This window comes from Amblyraja radiata, chromosome 4 (genome assembly GCF_010909765.2).
Source record: "Amblyraja radiata isolate CabotCenter1 chromosome 4, sAmbRad1.1.pri, whole genome shotgun sequence".
Taxonomy (NCBI): domain Eukaryota; kingdom Metazoa; phylum Chordata; class Chondrichthyes; order Rajiformes; family Rajidae; genus Amblyraja; species Amblyraja radiata.
This window is the reverse complement of record NC_045959.1, coordinates 43,458,653-43,478,217: the sequence shown is the minus strand read 5'-3', so window position 1 is coordinate 43,478,217 and position 19,565 is coordinate 43,458,653. Positions and strand designations below refer to the sequence as shown.

Here is a 19,565-nt window from a genome sequence, read left to right as displayed (position 1 = left end):
TCACAAATTATTTGTGGGTATACACCAACTGGAGGCACTTTTAAATATGTTTTTGGTCAATATGAATGTTTATCACAGGAGAACCAAAGACGCAATAACATTACACCCACCATGCTGGGAAATAAAACTGGATGAATTTCCAGGCACACTGCTGTTAATTAATTATTTAAACATAATGCAGAATGCTGACTTAAAACTGGAACATAAATATATGATTAAAGTGGAAACAAATGTTACAAATAAATGCCCATTCAAAGATTAAAAATAAGTAAAATAATTTTGCCCATGAATTCATTCCTCGTTAAGTCATGTTAAACATTCTATTGCTTACTCTTAATGTTGGGATTTTGTTCTCGGCTTTTTGAAGTTCAAGATTCAACACAATGCACTGTTGTTACGAGATGGAGCATTTAGGACAAATGATCTGAGATAAATTTCTGCCCATTTATATTTCGAAATATTCACATGAGAATTTAAAAGTACACATACATTAAATTAGTCTTTTAGAAGCAGGTAGCTTGTTCAGTAATAATTGCGGATTAGTACACTATTAAAAATTTACGGACTTCATTTAACAATGCATGAGAATTTCAGGATATCTTACATCAGGGCTTGTCCATAAACATTGGATATTCACGTTGGTCCAAGTGATTTCCTTTGATTGCAGTGGTGATTGCGACAAAAGGGGACGCTTTTGAAAGATGGCCTGAACCACTGATGCCGTTCACAGTGATTTTCATGTTAAATTAAGTATGTGTGGAAATCTCAACTGTTCAGCCAATTTTGCAGAATATTGAAGGCAGAAGCTGGTAGTTTGTTATCATTACCGCAGCAAAATTTGGGCTAATATTAATTTCTGTGGATGTATTCGAGGCAGTGACAATGATTAAGAAATGATCTTTCCTAGAATTACTGATCAAAGTAGTCAAAACACTATCACAACATTTTCACTCTATAATAATGAAGCATATATTATAATGGATTTGACAAGAACATTTTATTGAAAGAATGAATTGGAGAGGCAAACTGTTTCCTAGTTTGCTGCATTACCAGAACTACTATATACTTCAGAACTATTATTCTAAGGGGGTGACATTGGCAATGAAAAATGATGTGCCTGTACAAAACTTTCAAATGCATCCTTGATTTAATAGTTTTCTTTGCAGGAAAATAATCATCCACTGCAAAAAAAGAACTATTGTAAAGGGATTTCAGTATTAACAATATCACATTGTGACTGATGATTCATAGACCATTTTTGTGTTTATATTAGAAATTCCACTTGGAATGCCCCAGAACCAATATGATCAGTAAAATAAGTATGATGAGAACTAATGGTCTGGTAAGTTTGTTTCTCTGAGGGATATAGAATTTCTAGCATATAAAAGAACATTTACAGTGATATCTTTACAGCATAATGACAGCTGCTTAGGTTCCATATTCTAACCTTTCCACTTAAAATCATAATTTTGTCTCCTGCATTACCCCAGCAGTTTTATACGATACATTAAGATTAACAGCTCAATGTCAACAACCATAAAATTATTCCAAGATGCCACTTAATTTGCTGCACTCAGTCCTACCAACAATTCAGTAGCATGCGATCAGGAGATTATTACGGTAATTGACATGCTGAAACTTCATTTGCTTTTGTAGCATCTGCCAATAAACATTAATTCCACTGATTTAAGATTCTGATGTCAGAACAGTAATGACATAATTAGTTATAATTTTTTTTTTAAATGCAAATATCATCATAAATAAGATTCAAAATTGTTTTCCCAAGGTTAAAATTTGGTGATACTGCCTTTGTTGTGCAGCTGGACAATGTTGTGTTTGCCCAGACTTCCTCTAAATGAATGTCAACTTCTTTTACCTCGGCCACAACCAATCGATACTTCATTAGGGTGAATTGTCTTGTGCCTATGCAACCTTGAAGCTGTGGCTTAATTACCACCCACGTTATGCAGTGACTGAGGGAGGCATGCACAGCTGTGTTTGACTGTGTCAATTGTTGTGCTGTTGGCGAAATCGCACAGGGGATGATCCCAATCCAGCTTCTGGCACTTTTAAAACATTTTAGCACTTTACTCCTGAGAAAAGGTTGAATACAGAAAAGGCAGAATTAATGACTGATAGAGGTTAAAACTTTATATTCAAATGATTTCCTTCAGACTGATAAAACATTTATATTTGGTTAAAATGCAGATTCAATTATTGAGCAAAATATCCTTTCCGTTAGTCAAAATTAGACCGTTAGTTTACAATTCATCAAGGCAACATTTGTCTTACATTAAAAAAAACAAAATCCAGGAACCAGCAGCCAAATGGCAATTGTGACAAATGACATCTCTTGTCTTGGAGTCACTTTTCTTCACAAGACGGATTTGTCATCTGCACTTTTGACATTTTTCATTCTACTACCAAATCAAGTTGACAGCATAAGCTATTTCGTAAACCTCCAAAGTTGACAGTGGGGCCAAAATAATTTGCAATATTTCTATCTTTTTTCAGTATTTGACTTTCCAGCCATTCAAGGTAATATCAGGTATTGTGTTTACACTCTGTGACAGGTAATAGCATTGCAATACAGTTATTAATTAGATTCCATTTGATTTTAGCTTAGACTATTTAGAATTTGGTAAGTTTAATTAGAGCTAACATATCTGATAAGAACAATGCATTGCATTCTGCAGCAATTATTTTTCCTTAAAATTAGAGTGATCAAATTAAACCAATTTTAATTTGTCATCTATTTATGGCAACTTTAAAGTCAAGAATAACTCATCGGTGACATTGGGCACAGAAACAATAGAGTAATTGGACAAAATAATCTATGACCTGAGCAAATGAAATTTGAGATCTATTCAATTTCGGTGAGACACATGTCAGATTCAGAATTTAAATGATGATCAGCATAAATTTTGATTAGGTGGTACCTGTTATTGAGCTTCTTTGGGAGTTCCTTAAGTGCCAATATGAGCTTATTGAGATAGTGATTATTGCGTTTGTGAGGGCATTAGGGTGTGTTCACCAGACACACACTGGAACAAAGCAGAACAGCCGATCACCACGTAATGCTGATTTCACACTTTTTCCACCTTGGAGCTCAATATTCCAGCTAACACCCTCAAGTGTCTCGACCCAAAAAGTCACCCATTCCTTCTCTCCAGAGATGCTGCCTGCCCCGCTGAGTTACTCCAGCATTTTGGGTCTACCCTCATTTAGATATGTTTAACCACCCACCCAACTGCAGGAAGAGCCCTTAACGTATAAAGGGAGCATCGACTACATATACCTCTGTCGCTAATTGTTTCCTCTTGACACTGCTGTTGTTCGACAGGATTTGATCATTTTGAGAGCTGTTTTAATGAATATAAAAAGTCACCTGACTGACTTCAGGCTTCTCCATACATCAGTTGGAGTCATAGAGTAATAGAGCACAGAAACAGGCCTCTCAGCCCAACTTGTCCATGAAACCAAGATGCCTTATATGAGCTTTTATCTGCGGCTTTTGAACGTAGCCTACTTCTCCCTTCCTGCCACAGTTCTTTACTGCTTCATCCCTCTCCCTCCTTCTCTCTACTTTCAGACACAGCGTAATGGACATTCAACATCAAAACTGAAGTGTTAGTGAAAAATATAATACTGTGTCAGCATTCTAAGCTGGAACCTTGAATGTATGAAATGCTTCCAGTTCAACCTACAATAGAAATCTGTGGAGGTGTGTATAGAGTAATAACAAAACATCTTTAATTTTTGTTATCTCTTCATGGTACCAATTTCAAACAGTCTATTTTTAAAAATTTGATTGCTGTTTAGATCCACCCTAAAGAACGTTTTCATCTATAACATTATCTCCCTTTTTATGTCACGTTGTTGAAAAAAACGTCAGCAGATTATTTTTTACTCTTGAATTCATCAGAATATGCCTGCACTCTCTCTCTGTGGTTGATTAATGCAGATCTCACTGGCTTGAATAGAGTATCATTAATAATATTTCTGTTATGATATTTTGCACAAAATCTTTCTGCTGCAAATTTAGGTAAGATGTTTTGTCAATACCACACCTTGTGAGTAGGGGTCAAAATGAATACCAGTGACATTTTACTCATATTTTTGTTAATATGTAATATAACTTCTGGCATGTCACAAGAAAAGCGAAACAATCAAAACCCAACAATCTCCCTTCATTTTCTGGCCTGCACCACTATTAAAACATAGTCCGACATTATACAGAAGGAAATTCTGTTATCTTCTCATTCACTGATAACAAAGCCTCGGCCTAATATGTTCTGATATTTTTGTTGCTCGTTTATCATATGACCTTCCTTGCTATCAATAACATTGTTGAAGAATACAGCAGAGATGCAGAGATGAAGAGATGAAGGTGCACAGAAGTCAGATTGCTTCCAAAACTAATAGTGGTCAGCCATTCCAATTTATGCTTGCATTCAAAATAGAGGTGTCTGGAGGAGAGAATTTGTTATTAAAATTTGATCTTGCTGTCTAGGCACTGCCATCTAGAATTTGCAACTTTCAATAGTGACGGGAGCACCAAGGGGGTTAAATGAATTTCCGTTTGAATTATGATATTAATAAAATGCAGCACAGTTGTTCAGGCATTCATAGTGTTTGAAATAAAATTTAGTAAAACCTATGTAAAGGATTTAAGCATTTCCTTTTAGCTCCAATGTGTAGAATGAAGTCATTATTTTCAGCCATTTGTTTTTTATGTAACCATTTTGCAGTCAGAAAGCGAGCTAAATTAATATTTGCATTGTATATAGTTATAATCTTGATTGAGATATATTTTATTTGGGGCCTTACATATTTTTAGAAAGTTACAATGATTGTTTTTAGACATGTCCATATGTGGTGACACATTTCATAGTGTTCAGATACATCCTGATGTGACCAGCAGAGACAAAGGTGCGTAGAGAAAGTTGTTGATTGGAGCTGGAAGGGGAAAGATTGCCTTATCTGGGAGCACAAGAGGGGAAATGGTCTTGACTATAGAATATGCAATATTGCTTGTGAGCAATAATTGACGCTGTGGGAACCTAAGGGTTGTGTTATGTCGCCAAATCACCCAGGGCGGCATGGTGGCTCAGTGATAGAGTGCTGCCTTACAGTGCCAGAGATCTGGGTTTGATCCTGACTACAGGTGCAGTACGTACGGAGTTGGCACATTCTCCCCATGACCTGCATGGGTTTTCTCTGGGTGCTCTAGTTTCCTCCCACACTACAAAGATGTACAGGTTTGTAAGTTAATTGGCCTGATAAATTTGTAAATTGTCCCTAGCATGTGTAGGATAGTGTTAGTGTATGGGGATCGCTGCGCGGCACGGACCTGGTGGGTCGAAGGGCCTATTTCCGTGCTCTATCTCTAAACTAAAAATATCTAAACTAAATGCTCTCTGGACTCTAGCAATGTGTGTAAAAAGCCATGGAAATATTCAATGATGTAATTTCAGTCAATGATGTCCTTCTCTTTCCTTATCAGACACATTTTTGTCTCCTTTTCGTCTCTGGCTTTATCACTTCACCCATTTGCTGATCCATCCCCCACCTCTGTATCCACCTACCATTTTCCAGGCTATGCCATGCCCTGACCTCTCTTTTGCTCCCTTCCTCCCCCTTCTACAATCAGTTTGGTGAAGGGTACTGATCTGAAACTTCGCCTGTCCCCTCCCTCCACAGATGCTGCCTTACCCATTGAGTTATTCCAGCAATTTGTGCTTTGTTCCTGGTTCCAACATCTGCAGTACCTTGATGTCACCATGATGTCACATTTTTGAGCTTTTTGCATGCTACATGTATCTGTTTGCAAATTCTGAAATTATCTCAGTTGGAGCTTACAAATACAGCAGATGCATATATTACACTGACAATGGGAATGGGATGATGAAGTTTCACATCCACTAAATATGTTAAATTCATGTGGATACAGAACTATGTGAGGGTGAGTCTGGGAAATCTAAGCATTATAAAAAAAAAATACCTACCCAAATCTGATGAAAAATGTAGACACGCCTAACAACAGTTGAAGTGGTAGATGGTGCAAGATGGTTGTCAAAAGTCAAGTATGGCCATTGTGATATGCTTCAGGTTAATGCGGTAAAAGCCGTAGATGTTGTCAATATGGACTTCAGCGAGGCGTTTGATAAGATTCCGCATTGTAGGCTGCTCTGAATGGTTACATCGCATGGGATCCGGGGAGAGCTAGCTGACGGGATAGAGAATTGGCTAAATGGAAGGAAGCAAAGGGTGATGGTTTAAGGTGTTTTTTCAGACTGTAGGCATATGACTATGGAGGCCTATGTCTGAAGAAGGGTTTCGACCCGAAACGTTGCCTATTTCCTTCGCTCCATAGATGCTGTCTCACCCGCTGAGTTTCTCCAGCACTTTTCTACCTATGACTATAGATGTGCCTCAGGGATCAGTGCTGGGGCCATTGGCGTTTGTTGTTTATATCAATGATTTGGATGAGAATGTACAAAGCATGATTAATAAACTTGCAGATAACACTAAAGTGGGTGGTATTGTAGATAGTGAAGATGGTTATCAAGATCTTGATCAGATGGGTAAGTAGGCGAAGGAACGGTTAATGGAATTTAATGCAGATAAGTGTTAGGTGTTGTATTTTGGAAAGTCATACCATGGTAAGATCTACACAGTGAATGGCAGGGAATGTTGTAAAGCAGAAGGATCTCGGACCGCAGGTACATAGTTCCTTCAAAGTGGTGTCTCGGATTGATAGGGTGGTCAAGAAAGCTTTCGTATTGGAATATAGGAGAGAAGGAAGCATCTTTCCAGAGATGCTGCCTGACCTGCTGTGTTACTCCAGCATTTTGTGTCTACCTTCGATTGAAACCAGCATCTGAAGTTCTTTCCAACACATATTGAGCATAGGAGTAGAGATGTTATATTACATTTGTACAAGACTTTGGTGTGGCCGCAGTTGGAGTATTGTGGTTAGTTTTGGTCACCCTGTTGTTCAGCTGGAAAGAGTGAAGAGAAGATTTAAGAGGATGCCCCCTAGTATTTGATTTTTCCATCCTGGGAAATAGATTCTGACTGCCCACCCTATCTATGCCTCTCATAAGTTTATAGACAAAAAATATGAGAGTGATAGATATATAATATTCAATAAGAAGTCTGGAAAACTGTTGCACCCCAGCATTTACAGAGATTAGAGAGAGCATGGAAGAGGCTGAAGAAGAGTCTGTTGAAGTGCCCTCACCTGAATCATCTCCTGTCCATTCCCGCTGCAGATGCTGCCTGCACCACTGATTTCCTCCATTACTTGCTGTTTCTCGTGTCTCCAGGTCATGCGATTTGACTGCCAAGTGCATGGTTGTTCTAAAAGCATTGCAAGTACTATGCATTCTTGGATCTCATGATATGAGGCAAGTTTGTCTTGACTAACGAGTGAGCATTTTCACAATGTTACTAAATAATCTGCATCTAATGTTTGAACGGGCTTTGAAGATTAGTGGAAATAGCCTTTGCAAAATGTGAAGCAATTTTGTTAACATTGAAAGTAAGTATAACCATAGGAGGAAGATGTCATAAACAGGAGCAATGGTAGCAGCTCTGACGTTGAGTCTGGGTCACATGAGTGTGGGTGTTACGATAATTGTGTCTGCCAGGAAGATCTTCTACCTTTGACATTGGACTACTTCAGCACAAATTCAAAACAGCAAGTTGCTTTCATTGTAAGAAGACCAGGGCATATAGCTTCTGTTGAAAGCACAAACCAGAGCGCTGCACAAGAAGGGAAGGGCAGTAATAATGGAAGAAAAATAATGAGAGCATCAAACTACAAAAGGGAAGCTTGCACAACAATGAGAAAGAAGAGCAAAATGAGGTGTGCCTCCAAATCCCAACGTGGTAATTTAGTGGCATAGAAATACCAATTTCAAACTTAAAGTTATATTGAAAAGTTTATACGATAAACAATGATCTTACTTTGATGAGAAAAAGGCAGTGGACCCAATCACTTCCCAGATTTTGAGACATTTGCATGTGAACACTTTGGATGGATGAATTGATTTAGGTACCCATCTGTATGAAGACAGGAAGCCATTACATTGCCACTACTATGGATTGTCTGCTAACCGAGGCTCAATGAAATGGGTCACTGGATGATGATACTGAAAGAATTGTAAAGAACTCTGTGCAGATAAGGTGCACATGAAAGCATCATTGGAGAGTTTATTTAGTGAATTACCAGGTTAATTCCCGGGGTGGTGGGGCTGACATATGATGAAAGAATGGGATTTGCACTGGAATTTAGAAGGATGAGAGGGAATCTCATAGAAACATATAAAATTCTTAAGGGATTGGACAGGCTAGATGCAGGAAAAATGTTCCTGATGTTGGGGAAGTCCAGAACCGGGGGTCACAGTTTAAGAATAAGGGGTAGGCCATTAAGGACTGAGATGAGGAAGAACATTTTCACCCAGTGAGATGTAAATCTTTGGAATTCTCTGCCATTGAAGGCAGTGGAGGCCAATTTACTGGATGTATTCAAGAGAGAGTTAGATGTAGCTCTTAGGGCTAACGGAATCAAGGGATATGAGGAGAAAGCAGGAATAGGGTACTGATTTGGGATGATCAGCCATGATCATATTGAATGGTGGTGCTGGCTCGAAGGGCCGAATGGTCTACTCCTGCACCTATTTTCTATGTTTCTATGTTTCTCGTGAGCTGGCATGGACAAAAGTAAAGAAGATGTTACCATAGATGTTCAGTATGTGAAGATTGCAGGTGATACCTCTAAAAGTATCAGTCCATGTGTCGAAGGGACAGATAAGACCATTACAGCAGTTCGGCATAGATTATTGTTAAAGAAATATTGGAGGATCTACAATATTAGTGACTAGAAGTAAAGGACATCACGATATGCACGACCACAGACTGCACAATATTGGAAGAAAGATCTATCTTTGCCATGCATGGTCTTCTGAGATGAATAGGTCTATAAAAGTCCAGAGTTTAAACCATGTCAGCTTGAATTTATGAAGAGCGATAAAATAAGGCACCTTTTCACTTCTCACCCCTGCGTCACCCAGGGTTAAGTGGAAAAGGCAGCTGACAGGGCAAGTGGGGCATTGAAGAAACAGGTCACAGTCCATCAAACGTCACCTTGAGAAATTCACTGTCTGGTGCCCTAGCCACACTCTTTATTCCAGTGTAACACGTGGGTTCAGCCCTCTGTTAGAGGGTGGCACTGTGTGAGGCAGCTGACTGCACCCACAGACTGCCTTTGATGCTCTGCCCTCAGGCTCATCAGTTCTCAAAGTTTTGATACTCGCACGTGGTAACATTTGGGAATCAGTAAAAATATAAATACCTGTCTGGAAAATTAAAACACCACATTATTTCTTCATATTTAAAAAGCTGTAAAGTCACCACTCAATTAAAGTTAACTTCAATAAAGCTGCTGCATCACAGCGTCAGAGACCCAGGCTCGATCCTGACCTTGGGTGCACTCTGCATGGAGTTTGCATTTTCTCCCTGTGACCATGCGGGTTTCCTCTGGGGCTCCAGTTTCCTCCCACATCCCAAATACATGTGGGTTTTGTACGTTAATTGGCCTCTGTAAATTGCTCCTAGTGTATAGGGAGTAGTGAGTAATTGGGTTAACTACATAGTGTGATGATAGTCAAGGTGGATGATAGTCATGGATTTAGTCAGCCGAAGGGCTTGCTTCCATGCTGTATCTTTCAATTAATTCAAGCCCATGATAAAAACACAACTGCATACCTTTCTCCCAGGAGTACTTTGCTCCCATTTATTTGAATGGAGATTGTGACGTATATGCCAGATTAAAACCTGACATAGACTCAATACCTGACCTGAGCTTTGGGAAAGCTGCGGAAGATCATGCCACCTTGTTGGGATACTTATGTAGTTCATCAGAACAGAATGGAGGCATGCAACAGCTTGCTTTAGCCTACCTGTAGTGTTCATTCAATGAGAGCTCCCAGGTTATTGAAGCAATGATGGAGGTGTATAGGTCTTCGAATGACTATTGAGAGACGTCCATGTAGATCAATTGTACCTAATGCATGGCACCCAGGAGAACAGTGAAGAAGACATGTAGTTGGTCTTCTTCTTGCGTATGGCGTGCATGGCCTAAAGTTGTAGGACAACTTGTTCTATTTGTTCTTATTTGATTGTGCATGCCAGATTGGTTGCATTCGTTGAAACAGGGCAGACCACGTGAAGGTTGCAATCTCTCACCCCATGTCATTAGTGTTGGTATTGTCCTTAGTTTATTATTGTCAGGTGCCCTTATATACAGTTAAAAACTTTGTTTTGCATGATAGTTGAGCAAATCATACTATGCATGAATAAATGTAAGTTGATTCACTTGGGCCAGCACACAAGAGTCACCACATTCTGTAGACCTGCTAAAATTCAGAGATTATTGTTAAGATTTTTACATGCATTTACTCAAGCTAAAAAGGATGCAGAGTAGATTCACAAGAATGTTGCCTGGACTGGGCTCCCGGGAGTGTGGTAGAGCAGAGGGATCTAGGAGTGTAGGTACATACTTCCTTGAAAGTGGCATCATTCAATAGAATGGTCAAAAAGGTCTTCGGCACATTATTTTTCATCAGTAAGAGTAATGAGTATAGAACTGTAACTATGTTACAGTTGTATAAGACATTGGTGAGGGCACATTTAAAGTATTGTGTTCAGTTTTGGTCACCATGTTACAGGAAAGATGTTGTTAAGCTGCAAAGGGTGCAGAGAAGATTGACGAGGAAGGACTCGAGGACCTGAGCTATAGGGAGAGGCTGAGCAGTCTAGGACTTTATTCTTTGGAGCACAGTGGATGAGGGGTGATCTTATAGAAGCGTATAAAATCATGAGAGCACTAGATCAGGTAAATGCATAAAGTTTTTTACCCATAGTGGGGGTATTGAGAACCAGGAGGCAAAGGTTTAAGGTGAGGGGGGAAATATTTAATAGGAACCGGAGGGGTAACTTTTTTACACAAAGGTTGGTGGGTGTATGGAATGAACTGCCAGATGAGGTAGTTGAGGCATATACTATCATAACATTAGGGAAACATTTGGACAGGCACATGGATAGGTTTATAGACAATAGACTATAGACAATAGAAGCAGAAGTAGGCCAATCGGCCCTTTGAGCCAGCACCGCCATTCACTGTGATCATGGCTGATCATCCTCAATCAGTACCCCGTCCCTGCCTTCTCTCCATATCCCTTGACTCCGCTATCTTTAAGACGCATCCAGAGAATTGGCCTCCACTGCCTTCTGAGGCAGAGAATTCCACAGATTCACAACTCTCAGGGTGAAAACGTTTTTCCTCATCTCCATTCTGAATGGCCTACCCCTTATTCTTAAACTATGGCCCCTGGTTCTGAACTCCCTTCATTGGGAACATGTTTCCTGCCTCTAGCGTGTCCAATCCCTGAATAATCTTATATGTTTCAATAAGATATCCTCTCATCCTTCTAAACTCCAGTGTATAAAGGCCCAGCCACTCCATTCTCTCAACATATGACAGTCCTGCCACCCCGGGAATTAATCTCGTGAAACTATGCTGCACTCCATTAAAAACAAGAATGTCCTTCCTCAAATTTGGAGTCCAAAACTGCACAACTGCGGGCAGGTGGGACTAGCGTAAATGGGGCATATTGGTTGGCGTGGGCAAGTTGGGTTGAAGGGCTTCTTTCCACATTGTATGACTATGACTGAAGTTAGATGATGAATCTTCTATAGGGAATCCCATTAATGTACCAGTAAAACCAATCAATGATATTTATGACAATTGTCAAGATGAGAACATTTTGTCAAGACAAGAGGTGGATGATAGTCCAACAAATACGAATTCTACAGTAACAAAGATTATAGGGAGTGCGAGAAGCCGTGATGGGAAGCAATTTATAAACATGATTAATCAATTCTTGTTTTTGTTTTAAAGAGAAGCAGTAACATTTATGTAACATTAGTTGTGAACAATAGCTCATGTGACTGACCAAACCCCAGACTGCACCAGTGGGAAGAGAACATTTGAGAGGCAGTGTGGGGTAAGACCCTGAATAAACCTCATACAACTTGTTTGAGCTTGTCCAATCTTGCATCATTCTGTATATTCTGTAATGGACCCAGCTGGAGGTTAAGAAAGAACTGAGCATCTACTATCTCTTTGGTAGGTTCCGGTTATTGCATTAAGGATTGCTCATGGCCTGTCTGAATTTCCACACATTTTGCAGAAAGGTAGCGAAAACCTTTCTTTAGATATTTAAGTTGATCTAATGCTGATTGCAAGCAGCAGCTGGGCAAGTGTAAGATATACAAGGACCCATATACCAGTGGCTATGTCACCATTGCATATCAGGCATGGACTGCTATTCCAAGAAACTCATACATATTATGCTTATTTTCAGCTTAAAAAATAGCCTTACTATAAAGGTTCTGCCCCATTTGCGTGATTTTAAAATAACGAAGCAATTAAACACACCAGGAAACAAAGGATACTGTGTGAAAAAAAACCTGTTATCTGTAGGGTGAAAGAATAACCTAAGAATTTTCCCTTTGGATGTCTTAATGTTTGGTCTTTCCTTTGTTTAGTAATTCTTTGAGATGTAATGCTGATGTTAAGGATCAGTCCTTTAAATGTGAAAGAATAACATGCTTGAGGTGATAATTCACCCAGAGGTCTTCCAAATGGGTCCCGAAGAGACCTCCACATACAAAATTAATTGTTAAGTTCTGGTCATGGCAAGCAGAGCGTGAGTGAAGATTCTGAAGCTTAAAGAGTAATGAACGAATGTTGTGTTTTGATCTTCTCAAATAATGACATTCAGCAATATCTCACATCTACTACATGCATTTGATTTAATTTATTTTTTGGCACAGATTTAAATGCATTCCACTTTAAGACACAATTGCAGTATTTTTTTTCAAACCATGAAAAAAGTGCCAAGTAAATTAAATTCATGACAAAATACCATTTTCTGTATTCAACTATTAAGCAATAATAGGAAATGTTCTCTCTAAGTCTAGACATTCTACCTGAGGACACAAGTAAATGCATCAATCAGTGCAAACTAAGACTCACAACAGTTTGAGCAGTCATCTCAATAGTAAAGAATGGAGCAATGCAATAACAAACACTACTGGCAGCATTAGGATACTTTTAATCAAATAGTTGCTTACTTTTTATCGTTAGGTATGCTCGGTTGATATACTTCTATCGCCAGACGTATTTTGGCTTAAGGTAGCTTAATTACAGTGAAAAAATAACTGGTGACCAGAATGGACGCCCAGATAATTATACATTAAATATGGATTGGATATAATGTTTGACATAGGAATAAAGTGAAGACAGAAACTAGTATGGTTGAAAGTCCGAAATGCCACATAATGATCAAATTAGACATGAGGTAAAATAACCTTTGATGTTCAGATGAGACTGCAGTTTGCCCCCAAACGTGGTGCTTTCATCCAGGTCCTTCATCCCAACAATTCTGCATTTTCTAGCTCTTAAGCCAGGCAATCTGCACAAAGGAGCACCACAATCTTGTCAGAAATACAGCTCAAATTTACACCTTATGCTAGTTAAAATTAAATTATGGTCAGATTCATTATTTCCATGGCCCTAGCTTGCAAATTTGTTTGAGTGGTTAAGTGCTGAAATGAAATTCACCATGATTTTTATTTGTGGGTGATAAAAATGCAATATTGTATTCAAGGAATGCTTTAAAAAGAACAGAGTGCCATGAGTAGAAATAAGCTTTAATTTCATAAAGGAAAGACAATTTTATTCATTGGTCCCACAGAGACTTCTGAATTATTCAAATCTTTTAACAAGAAAAATAAAAATCTGGATTTCAGTGCCTATTGTACACTTAAGTGATATTCAGTACATGTATTTTTGTGTTTACATGACAATAAAGAGTTTCTGAATACAGAAGTAATAGAAAAAAAAAGTTTCCCCGGAAGAGTGTTTTTTTGCTGAGTAGTCAGTTACTGCAGCATCTAAAAGTATTGTGCTGTACATTTTATTTGTCAATGATGGCATTATATTTTTTCTGAATTTTAAAATTAGTTTGTGAATTGTTTTTAAATTAATGTGCCAAATATTTTCTAGAATAAAAGCAGGGACATTTTTTCTTTGATTCCAAAAGCTAGAGAGTTCTAATGTGCAAACATTGTAACTATAGTATAACAGAGCAATTTCAGAAAAATAGCTTTGCAGGAAAATATCGCTTTGCTAAGACACACTGGCGATAATGGATGGTTGTTTCAGATTTTTTTTCCTAAACTAGTAGGAGATTCTTTGCTTTTCAAAGGCCAATGGATTACAACTTGTGGTCTGTTTGGTGTTTCAATTGGTCAGCTCTGTAATGTGTTTAAAACAGCTCTGATGAATCTATCGATAGTATCTACTGATCTGTCAAGCAACTGATCACTTTCTGATTAGTTCATTCAAGCATTATTTTCCAAACTGCTTTGAGGAGAGAAGGTGAGGAAATTACAGAAAATTGGAGAAGGTTCCTATACATATACAGCGGAACCAACTGAGCTGTGGTGTGCTTTCATATGAACAAGATAGTATTGGATTATTCAACTGATAAAAAGCTTATTAGTGAAAATTCTGCCTTCAAGTAATCATTGGAACACCGTAACATGTTGATAGCCAATATGTGCTTTTGTGATTGATCAAGACATATTATTTCAATATGATGCATTCTGGTTCCTTAGCTGAATGTAGGTTTTAGCACTAAATTGATTAGTTTGTATCTAATTAAATAATGAATCAAAGCCATGTTTCTGTGAATGAACTGGAATGATAAATGCAATCTGGAGTCCTTGTAGCAGGACCATCTGAAAAAACAGATCTTGGGTCAGGATGGACAGTATAACAGTTTTTGTCTGTGTTAGTCATTTATAGGTTAAAAAAAAGTGCTAAAATAAGATAGCTGGAGGTCTACTCTGCATCAAATCATAAGAATCCCTTCCTCAATTTAGCTAAAAGCTCAATGTGGATGTAAAATGGAATTTCCAATCTTACACACACCCACATCAATTGCCATTTTAGTTTAAAAATTGAAATAAATAAATTTGCCCTAGTTTAAAAAAAATTGAAATATTGTAATGGTGATTCTGTCATCTGCAGCCCTAAATTCTATATGTTATTTTCTAAGAATTTTGTTTTCTTTTAGCTTTTCACACAAATAAATTATTGATCTTGAGCGCAGTGGAGTTAGCAGTCATACACAGAAAATATCCGGGTTTATCTTAGTTGTGACCGATCACAGTAATTGAATCGTGACTTTTCCACTCCCAAGTTATTGGATTGACTATCTCTGGGAATAAATCTGGTGAATAGTCAATTGAACAGTAATACCTAACTGATTACTGGGAATAAAAAGTATAATTTAAATGTGGCCATATAGAGAGTTGGAATTTCATTCTGCTCAGCTTTTTGATTGACATGAATTTAAATGTTATTTTCCATCTGAACTGATGTGTTTTACGTTTTAGCTGGTGGTGTAAAAAAATTAATCTTCTCTGAACATTATCAAAAGTGGTTCTATTCTACATGTATTTAACGTTGTGTGTGATAGTGTTTTACCTTTGGTGCCATTTTTAAGAGATGAATATTCAAAGAAATGTATATCTTATTTTAGCTTTAGATTTGGCATTCAGGGTCAATTACAATTTCAGCCCTTCTGTGTAGATTTGGTCTTACAGATTTGTCTTGTTGCAAAATCTCTCCCAGAGAATTTAAATAAAATAGCCCAAATGATATATGATTCTCAAGGAGAAGAACATGACAGAGCTGCTGCCACAATGAAATATGCCACCCTTCTGGAGTATGGAAACAGAGTGAATATTTAGAAGTTTAGAAATTGTTGAAAATGTAAGGCTCATTGCTACCAGGCATGAGCAAAAGCACTCGACATTCATCACAAATGTTTCTAATTGCATGGATAATTTTGTATGGACAATTTGTTGGGCGCTTTCCGATCTTTCAGAATACACGTAACATGTTAGAAAACTGCTCATTTTCAATCAAAATCTGTAACCTCACATTGTTGCCTCCAGTGTCAAAAGGATGCAGAGTATGCCTGCTACCAATCAGTGGAAAGGTTGCCATGGTTACAAGGTCAGGAAATATGCCTATTCCCTGGTTGTCCAGGTCTCGCACATGTCACTTCTGAAACTATGAATTTTATATACAGGTCACAAGATGCATATCAAACAAAAATAACTAACAAAGCACGGCATCATGGCAGTCAATGTTCAAATGTCCTTGAATTTTCTTTTTCTTTTCTTTTCACAAAAAAGTGTTCTCTCAACTTGAAGAGATTTAATCATTTATATGACATTACGATCAATAATGCAATGTAGATTTCCTTAGTCATTATGTGTAATGTATTGTATTTCATTGTGATTTAGCAGACAAATAGAATAATACATTTTAGTGCAATTATTTTCATAAAGCAAAAAAATATTAAAATCTCCACTGTAAACTCCACAATAACTATTAAAAATCTTGTGATTGTGTGAGAGTCCACATATAATTGCATTAAAAGTGACTTAATCGTGTATTATGTATCCATAGCTAGGATGCAGTTGGTGATCTAAATAAACTGCAGGTTATTCATCCTTTGAAGTATATACTGTAATCTCTTTAGTCAAATTAGGTAGTTTAATGTAATTTGCGCAAGCTTAAAAACTGCTTGGACATCATTAGTATTTAAGTGATTTGTACAGAAACCTTTCGCTTTTGAAACCTGTGTGACCAGTTAAATAAATCATCAATTGTGTGTATTGACTACAGCTCTCATTTGGGGGCATTTATTATAATGCCAGATAAGATGGTAAAGTCAATGCAATTGGTGGTTTTTCACTTGAAAAGTTTTACATATTCTCATACCATGGATCAAATAAGATTTTAGAAACTCACAATGTCCCTGATTTTGTTAAACATCAATATCAATACAATTAGCTCTCAGCTTCAACCAGTAAATGTACAAATGATGATTTTATTTCTTCATTTTGTTTTATGTTTGTTCATTTATATCATAGCCTGTGTAGATATTTTGTTTCATATTATCTGTATCCAGTTATTTACTTCACATCTCTCTTCAAGGATTTTTTATATGTATAGCAATGTAAATTTACATTACTTTTATTGGACCAGTTTAGAGTTCTGATTTGTCCTGCTAATGAGATAGTAGGGATAGTAATCAAACATGCAGTTAAAAAGATGTCTTTGGATTCTCCAATGTGTCTTGCTGCAGACAAACCAAGAGCAACTCCTGTGTCTGTTCAAATATCTGCAAGTCCCTCTGAATTATAATGGCACACCCAGTTCCCTGAGTTTTGACAGGAGCTTCCTATTACTGGAATTTAAAGAAGGGGCAAATCTCACAGTAAATTGAAAATGAATGTTTTCCACAATCTCAACAATTCATGCCATACTTAAAAATAATTGGATAGGAAAAGAGGGCATTGGGGAGAAGTTGGGAAATCATTTCATGATTGATTAAAAAATAAAGCTGATTATCCATCTTTTAACAATTACTTTTTAATAGGAAATACATTTGGTCAATTAACACAGCTTTACTTTCTAAATCAGTTTAACTTACACAACAACAAAATCAAATTAATTTTTGAACTAATGTTAAATATTAAAATATTGAACAGCTGTGATTTAAGCAATTATTGTATGAGAATCTCATATTTATTAAAACAAACAATTCAATGGAATTTCCTTAATGGCCAAAAATGTTTACAAATATTAAGACCTCTGTATGGGTAAATTAAATATTTTCTCAAAATATAAAACCTTATTTGAAAAATCGACTCATATGCATATTGGTGAATACATGACAAAGATATTGTTGTACTCTGTGTCCATTCATAAATTGTTCACAAAATTCATGTTTCACATTTTGAGAATTTGAATATGAATTGGTGATCTTTACCAACCAAATAAATGTGCAATAATAAATATTGACTGTATTACAAAATAGTGCGGCTTATTGCGGTGTTAATTCTACATGGTCATAGGATATATTTTTAATAGTATTTACACATCACATTTACATTTTTAAGGTTTGTTCATTTTGTTTTACTAGGTAATTTTATAACAGATTTTTTTACATGCATTTGTTTATTCATAAAAACGTACCTTTCTAGCTCCATCTGCGAATTATACTTTATTATATACATTGCATTTTCCCTGGTAATGAATGAAGCACATCTCATAGTTGGTTCGATGACATTAAAAGCCTGAAATAGATTAAAATGGGACAAGAAATACAATGGAACAGATATTGGCCTACCTGCATTCTGCACTGTGCCTTTTGTTCAGCTGCACATGTTTTTTTTTTTTCCGCTCAGGATAGATTAGCCCTCACAGACAATGATAACAATCCAGCCTATTTTCACAGAAAGCAGCATTCAAATCAGAAACTAAGTACATTTATTTTCGACAGACAATTTACCCCATGATGAGATGTGCTTTCACTTTTTTTCCCGACATTCTAGCATCCAGCAACACAGCAGGCATCCTGAGGTTAGACTTCAAATAAAGGATAACGATGCTCATATATTAATAGATTCATTGTATGAATAATGTCATTTTATTGCAGCATTTATTTCTTTTAGTTCAGTATTAAACATTGCTTCATTATTGAACTAGTAATTCTAACATAGGTTCAGGTGAATTTATCTGTATTTTGTTCTGTTATCAGTTGTATGTCAGGGAGGGGGGGTGGTGGTTGGAGGGTATGCATGTTTGCCTTTTAATAGATTCACTCTCCTTGAGTTTCGTGCTGTTCATTATTGCTAATTTTCAGATATTACGAGTCAAGAATACATTTTTGTTCAGACATTACCATAAAAACACTGCAAATATTCATTCATGAGTCATTTGCCTTCTGCGAGATCCTTAGATTAACTAAAATCTGTGGCGTACGACAAAGCTCCTTTTGACATTATTTATGAATATTGAAGATTGTGATTTGACTCTCTAATTTTTTCTAATGGCTTTCAAATGATAAGTATATGGATCAGTCTATTAATATATTTTAATAGGTGTATGTAATTATCATTTCATTGAAATGTATTAGTTTCTAATCCATTATTTACTGCACATTGGATTCAATTTAGCAATGTTTTTGATCATTGAGGCCTAAATCAAATCCGTAATGTAACTGTGTTCTTTATGTTTTGGGCAAAGATAATAGGATTATTTGCATTTTTCAGTTTAGAATACTTGATTTACTGCTATTATAAATAGTTTAATTAGGATAAGGCATTAAAAGGTCTTACTTAATCAATAAAGTTTCTGACCCTCTGTTTTTAGCAGCCAAGCTAATCAGGAACATTGTAACTAATGATTTGAATGAATCACAACTTTTTTTCCCCTGCTGCTATTTCTTAATGATGAGGCCTTATTTTGCTACCACATTCCCCGTCGCTGACCTTTTTTTATGGGACTGAGTTGGGTTCATATAGCTCGTAGCCAGGGTACAACCCAGACCATTAGCCAGTAC

At 37.0% G+C, this 19,565-nt stretch overlaps 1 long non-coding RNA gene across 1 annotated transcript; it reads right to left on the bottom strand.

Moving 5' to 3' along the window:
* Positions 1 to 978: 978 nt before the first annotated feature.
* On the bottom strand, positions 979 to 18,567 carry LOC116972018. Its single transcript, XR_004411697.1, has 3 exons — positions 18,351 to 18,567; positions 13,444 to 13,547; positions 979 to 2,093 (listed from the first exon to the last, which is right to left on the bottom strand). It is a non-coding gene; the product is annotated as an uncharacterized LOC116972018 (long non-coding RNA).
* Positions 18,568 to 19,565: the final 998 nt, after the last annotated feature.